The 7,732-nt window shown below is 38.1% G+C and overlaps 1 long non-coding RNA gene across 1 annotated transcript; it reads left to right on the plus strand.

Annotated features, from left to right (window-relative positions):
* The first annotated feature begins 462 nt into the window (after positions 1-462).
* On the plus strand, positions 463-4,833 carry LOC116094419. Its single transcript, XR_004120108.1, has 2 exons — positions 463-561; positions 4,251-4,833. It is a non-coding gene; the product is annotated as an uncharacterized LOC116094419 (long non-coding RNA).
* The last annotated feature ends 2,899 nt before the right edge of the window (positions 4,834-7,732 follow it).

The raw sequence follows: 7,732 nt of genomic DNA on the forward strand, positions 1-7,732 counted from the left end.
TTCAGAGTATTCCAGTCCATCATGGTAGGGAAGGAATTCCCAACAGTTCATACATAGGTTGTGAGACAAAGGCTATTCATATCACAAAACACCAAGAAGTACAGAGCAAAGATAAAAACAGGGGCCCAGATAATACCTTCAGATTCTACTTCCAGTGATTTATGTCCATCACCATGGGTGATAATGATCCCACTTTCTACAGGTTCCATCCTCCCAAAATAGAAGCTGGGAAATAAATATTCAAAACACAAAATCCAGTAGGGAACATTTCCAATTCAAACAGTGTAGTACAGATATTTTTTTTAAAATTTGTAATCATTGAGAGTCTCTCCAAGTACACAGAGGCAGCTCAAGTATTTAAGTCTTGCCCTCAGTTCTTGGCACTACTTAGTAGTGACTTGATTGTGAAAACATAGTCCGTTGATGATGTCATAGCTGAAAGAACTATTAGAAGGTGGGCTTAGTGGGTGGAAATAGGTCACTGTGGAGATGGCTTTGAAGACTATATCTTGTCTCTGTATCCCATATATCACTGACTTTCTGGTTCCAAACTGACAAAAAGTAAGCAGCTCTCCTCTCTCATAGTCTTCCATCAGGATGCCTACCTAACTAAAGGACTTGTAGAAAGGGAATAATGAGCTGAAACCCCTGAAACCATGAGCCCAAATCATCCTTTATGTTCATTTTACCAGGTACTTAGTCAGTGGAAAAACTAACCACCACAAAACAAAACCCAAATAGAGAAAATGTGTACATGTATAACACAAAGATAGGAACCCTTCTCTTTTCTTTCTTAATTTTTGTGAAAATTTGGCTTTTTATTATTTATGTATAAAGTATATATGTGAGATCATAGTTTGTTATTTATATCATATACGTAACAGCAAATTGATTACAAGTAAAGTTAACAGGTTAACATGGCCTAAGTATATTTTATTCATGATAAATTGAACTTAAAAATTAATATGAAAAGGCAAATATATATTTAATCAATAAATATAAAATGATAATATGAGTCTAAATCTTTCTTTGAAATAGGCAACATGAAAATATATTTAAATATTAATGTCTATATTTTATTATACTCAACACAATATATTTTTATACCAATCATAAAACTGGTGGATATGTATTAAATGAACATAGATAGATAAAGTCTTTGTTTGTGTCTTTGTCTTGTATTTAGTATAACTTAAAATCTTGGCTCTTACTGTGGTAGAAACCCAAAATAAGGACAATTTTTAGACATTGGAGTCCATTGTAATAAGACTGTACTTCAATGACCCTCACATCACCAAAGGATTTTACCTCCATAGTAGCTAAGCTAGAGTTGATAGTTCTGTTGAGCCAAGGAATGAATTGTAGGCACGATTTTTGGATACAGATTTCCTGTTATGGTCAAAGCTATTTGACTTGAATGATTGTCATCATTCTCAGCCCACAGAGAACAGGTTACACTCATTTAAGAAATGCTGTGTGTATTAAGATGGTCTATCCATGAAGTCATTCACCAACTGTTTCAGTGAACAGTGGTTCTGGTTGGAGCATGGCACAGACATTAGGTGAGGGTGAGAATCTGGTTCATTGGCTGTGATGATTTTGAAAAGCATTCATCTCAGAGAAAGAGAAACTTCTTAAGTTCCTCTTCTTCAAAGTTGATACAATCATAAATATCAAGGGAAACATTCAGTCTCACTTTTTGTTGTTCTCTTACAAGCCTCCTCCCAAATTAATTGTCTACATTTCTTTGGATGTATAAATAATTTTGAAACATATAAGCTGTTCTAAAAACCATAGTATAGTATAAGAACGTCAAATAAGCAATCCTATTAATAGAGATAGGAGAATCATGATTTCAAGACCATTATGCAGTACACAGCAAAACACTGTCGTGGACAAACAAGCAGAAAGTATATACGGATTGTACAATATTGAACCTATTTCTTCAATTACTAAATTAGAGAGACCACTGGATGACAGCCAACATATTTCTAATTCATCATATTTTTGAATTTCAATTGATTAGCATATGTTGGTAATATTAATTTTCATATTAAGAGATAGTAAGGAAAAGTAATTGTTGCTTCCTGTTAGGGTTGTGTGTGTTTGTTGAAAGATTACTTTCTTGTTTCTTTTAGAGTGAAGTTTTGCTCCTTATGTTGGTGTTTTCCCTCTATTATCCTTTGTAGGGCTGAATTTGTGGAAAGATTGTGTAAATTTTGTTTTGTCATGGAATTTTTTGGTTTTTCCATCTATGGAAATCGAGAGTTTTACTGGGTATAGTAGCCTGGCCTGCATTTGTGTTCTCTTAAGGTCTGTATGACATCTGCCCAGGATCTTCTAGATTTCATAGTCTCTGGTGAGAAGTCTGGTGTAATTCTAATAGGCCTGCCTTTATATGTTACTTGACCTTTTTCCCTTACTGCTTTTAAAATTCTTTCTTTGTTTAGTGCATTTGGTGTTTTGATTATTATGTGACAGGAGGAATTTCTGTTCTGGTCCAAACTATTTGGGGTTCTATAGGTTTCTTGTATGTTCATGGGCATCTCTTTCTTTAGGTTAGGAAGTTTTCTTCTATAATATTGTTGAAGATATTTACTGGCCCTTTAAGTTGGAAGTCTTCACTCTCTTATACCTATTACCCTTAGGTTTGGTCTTCTCATTGTGTCCTGGATTTCCTGGATGTTCTGGGTTAGGGGATTTTTGCTTTTTGCATTTTCTTTGACTGTTGTTTTGATATTTTCTATGGTGTCTTCTGCACCTGTGATTCTCTCTTCTCTCTCTTGTATTCTGTTGGTGATGCTGCATCTATGGCTCCTGATTTCTTTCCTAGGTTTTCAAACTCCAGGGTTGTCTCCCTTTGTGATTTCTTTATTGTTTCTACTTCGATTTTTCGATTCTGGATGGTTTTGTTCATTTTCTTCAACTGTTTGATTGTGTTTTCCTGTAATTCTTTAAGGGATTTTTGTGTTTCCTCATTAAGGGCTTCTACCTGTTTACCTGTGTTCTCCTGTATTTCTTTAAGGAAGTTACTTATGCCCTTCTTAAAGTCCTCTATCATCATCGTGAGAAGTGCTTTTAGATCTGAATCTTGCTTTTCTGGTGTGATGGTGTGTCCAGGACTTGCTATGATGGGAGAATTGGGTTCTGATGATGCCAAGTAACCTTGGTTTCTGTTTCTTATGTTCTTATGCTTGCCTCCAGCCATCTGGTTATCTCTAGTGCTACCTGCCCTGGCTAAATCTGACTGGGGCCTGTCCTATCTGATCCTTGTTTTGTCAGAACTCCTCAGAGTCAAGCTGTCTGTGTGATACTGTGATTCTGAGATCCTATGATCCTGAGATCCTGGATGTGTCAGATCTCCTGGGAGTCAAGCTGTCTCTGGGACACTGAGATCCTGGTGTAACCAAGCTCCTCAGATCCTGGGATCCTGGGATCCTGGGCATGTTAGAGCGCCTAGGAGTGGGGCTTCCTCAGGGTGCTGTGGGACTGGCTGCATAGTTTGTGCCCATGGTCTCCTCAGGGCTCTGGCCCAGACCAGAAGGAACCACTGCCACTTGTCTGGTGGAGTTCTTGCATGCCCGGGCCTCGCTGATCCCAGTAACTCCTGGTGTTAGGACACATGTTGTATCCTCCTCACCTCTGATCCTATGATCCTTGATGTGTTAGAGTGCCTGGGAGTGGATCTTCCTCTAGGTGTTGTGGTACTGGCTGTGGAGTTTGTGCCTAAGATCTCCTCAGGGCACTGGCCTAGACATACTAGAAGGAACTTGTGCCACTGGTCTGGTGGAGTTCCTACATGCCTGGCTCCTGCTGATCCCAGTTACTCCTGGTGTTGGGCTTCACTCTTTTTCATACCACCTTCATTTATCTAACATTGATTCTCTTGCACTTGCCATTCACCTATTATTTATGATCCACAGAAATTTTGATATATGTCTCATCCTGTGACTGATGGGTTAAAAATATATCTTATTAATGGATTGTGAGCTTTAGAGAAAAAGCATGGCTGTTTTATTCTTCACCCCAGCACTTGCATACAGCTGCTGCTCAGTGTATACTGATAGAGTGAATGATATCTACATTGCAAAATTTCTGAAATTAAAAACAAGAACATCAACTTAAAGTGATATTGGTGAATAGAATTTTAGGAAAATATGTTTGCCAATACTTGACCCTTCTGGAAATCCTGTGATTGAAAAGACGTGCTTATGAAAAACACTGATAAAATATGCATCCATTCCTTTCAGATCGTATAATGAGGACCTTCTTAGAGAAAGTGAAATGATGTTACCTGCTGAGTGAATTACATGTTTGCCATTGAAATCATCTAACTGCAAAAACCAGAAACACAGAAGCAAACATGCCAGCCATTCCCTCCCTGGAAATCCTTGGTCAGAATTATACATAGTGAGAGTCTGAAATGAACCTTTAGCAGCTAGTGGAGCAGAAATGTATCGACAAGGAGTTGTTTTCAAAGAAACCATCTACTTGATAGCAGCAACAAGAACCTGAGTCCTTTGCCGACCCACCACAAATCCAGCTGAACATAACCATGTAAGAATCATGAATTTTTACAAAATACAAAATGTGTATTTGGGGGAACAAATAGTAGGTTTTTCAAGGTTTGTTTTTTGCACATTGTAGCAAGTGATCATAATGAAGAACAATGTTTGTTCCTAAAAGAAATCCTCTGCCCAGTTCTTTAAATACAAGAATGAAATTGTGTTTGTTCATGAAAGACACTGTGAAAAAAATTTTTATTGATGGAGCTTTTCCTGTGTTGGTTTTCTAGTTAAATGAAATTGAATAAAAACACTGATGTTAGACAGAGTTAAGCCTTACCATTTATTTTGATTTCTTTTCCAGCTTTACGAAGGTTAAGTGAAAAACAAAGCATTTATATATTTAAGGTATATAACATTTTTTTAATCAAGGTCTCACCATTTACTTGTTAGTCTTAAAGACTTCATCTTTGCTGGACTTAAAATTAGAAACACTCAGGCACATCAGCCTACATCTCTTGGCATGTGGTTCCTGATGTTTTTCTTTGGTTTCCTTCACTCTCTTGGCCAAAAGTTTAGCAGCCTCTTGTTTTTCTTAGTACATTGTTTCTTCAGTATTTGTGCTGCAGGAGATATGGAATAAAAGATCCTGAACCGTGTGTGTGTTGGTCTTGGGCTTATTTTCTTTGTTTAAGAGTTATCTGACAATATATTTGTGGACATTGTCTTTAGAGAGATGGAAAAGCTTTTGGATCCTGCTGGCTCTTTGTGTCCAAATCATAGAGGCACAGTAGCATCTGTCAGTCTAGCAATATCATTCTCTCTTTCTGTGTTTCCATAACTAAGTAAAGTAACTCAGATTGGTATCCACAAACGGACTTATGACTCCTCTCCCTAGTACTGCTTTGTCTGTTATAAGAATTCCCCTTACTCAATAGCAAGTTCACTATACTATGAGTCAAGATATCTGGCTTTATGAGAAAGCCATGATTGTTATTTCTACCACTGATTTGGACCAAATAACACTTGCACTCATCACTCAGAGCATCAGCAGCTCCTTCTGTGGCCAGGAAAGAGGCATTCAGCTTCATCATCCACTTCAATGAATTTCTGACAGGCCAGTAGCTAGGAAAGAGGTATTCAGCTTCACTGTGACACAGACTACTGCCTAGGAGAAACCAGAGAAAAGAATCATGATGGTTTTATGCTTTCTTGCTTTGTGTATATACACACATACACACATATACACACAGACACTAAAATGTTTGCCCTACTCAAGCTGATTCACATATCTACACTCCACAGTTGCTTTTGTGCATGTGAATGTATATGGTGAGAACACTTGAAGACTATACTTAATACTTAGGATATGACATAGTATAATTAACCAGTCACTGTGCTATGCTGTTCATTTTTTCAATGACACATACTAATTTTGAAACTGAATGTTTGTAAACTTTAAAAAAGTTCTTGGCAACTCCTTAATCTCTGACATATACCCTTAAACTCTGGTTCCATGGGTTCAAGGTTTGAGAGTCCATGTATAGGTGAAAATGTAGTGTCTTTCTGTATCTGGATTCTTTCACTTACCATAATATTTTCTCAGATCCATTGTTTGTTGCAGATTGGCATGACTTTCTTTGTAAGGCTGAATATTATATGTAGACAAATCATGTTTTCTTTATACTCATGTATCAACACTTAGATTGACCCCATTTACTGGCTGTTGTGAATAGTCAAGGACTTACCATGGGAACAAAGATATGTCTTTGAAATACTGATTTCATTCCTTTGACTATATACCCACCATTGGAGATATGGTACATCTGCTTTAGTACTTTAGGAAATCCCTATCCCATTTTCCATAATGACTATACTAATTTACAATCCCAATAACAGTGGACAAAATGTTCCTTTCCCCCTACATCTTTATCAGAACTTAGTCTTTCTGATAATATCCATTTTAACTGGAGAATTATAATTTCTCAATACACTTTTGACTTGCATTTTTTTGATGCTCAGGTGACCATAGGAATTTTGAAACATTTTAAAAGATTTTCTTTTTTCCTAATATTTTTATTAGTTATTTGGGAATTTCACATTATGAACTCCATGCACTCTCATATTCCAGTTCTTCCAGGTTTGCCCCTCCTTGTGACCTCCTCTTTATCCCCGACTCTTCACTCCCCCCCCCCCAAAAAAGAAGAAAAATAAGGAAAATAGTGCAATTTTCTTGCTAATATACTCACTGAGTCCTGGTCAGAAGCTTCTTAAGGAAAACTGAGTCCTTGCTCACCCACACCTCTCCCAGAAGCCATCAGTTGTAGAGAGCTACATTTCTGTATCATTATTACAAGTTTTAAGAGTTCTCGTTAATAGTTTTCTGTATAGGCTTTTACATATTGGGAGTTGTCACAGCAACCTTTATGTCCCTCTTTCCCAACTGTGAGTCTACAGTCATCAGTATCAAAACAAAAGTAACTTCCTTGCCTTTATAGTCTATGGGAGCTTGGATCATGGACTTCAACAGGGTTTCTGAGGATAGCACAGACTATGGATAATGTGGTCTCAGTTGTTACCATATGCCATGGACCTCAGCATGGTCTCTGGTGGTAATACAGACCATGGACATCAACACAGTCCTTGGCTGCTGCATGGGCCATGGATATCTTCACATCCCTCAGCAACAGCAAAGGATACTCACATCAACATGGCCCTTGGTAGCACAGTCCACAATTGTCAACATGTGTTCAAGCTGCAACACAGACTATGAACTGTATAGCCTTCAGTGGTAACTTGGGCCATGGCATCAACACAGACCCTGGCTGGAGTAAAACAATGGACCCAGACACAGCATCAAGGCCTCAGGTAAGATTGGAGACCACTCACATCAATATGGATCCTGGCAGCAGCACGGCCCATGGACACCAATATGGCTTCAGGCTACAGCACAGACTGGGAACATTCACATGGCCTTAGGTGGTAATGTGGCCAGGAACATCAACAAGGTTCTTGAGAGTCATAGGGCCATGGGTATCCACATGAACCTCAGGATTGATTCATCAGCCCTGGGGCAGCAGATCAGAGATACTAAAGTGGTATCCAGGGGCAGCATTGATCATAGAGGTCTTTTGAGGAGCTCCAATCCAGAAAATGAACAATTCTTCATCTTGGACATCCTTTTGCTGCTCAGAACCAGAGAGATCATGGCAATGAGCAGTGTGTTC

This window comes from Mastomys coucha, chromosome X (assembly GCF_008632895.1).
Source record: "Mastomys coucha isolate ucsf_1 chromosome X, UCSF_Mcou_1, whole genome shotgun sequence".
Lineage (NCBI taxonomy): Eukaryota > Metazoa > Chordata > Mammalia > Rodentia > Muridae > Mastomys > Mastomys coucha.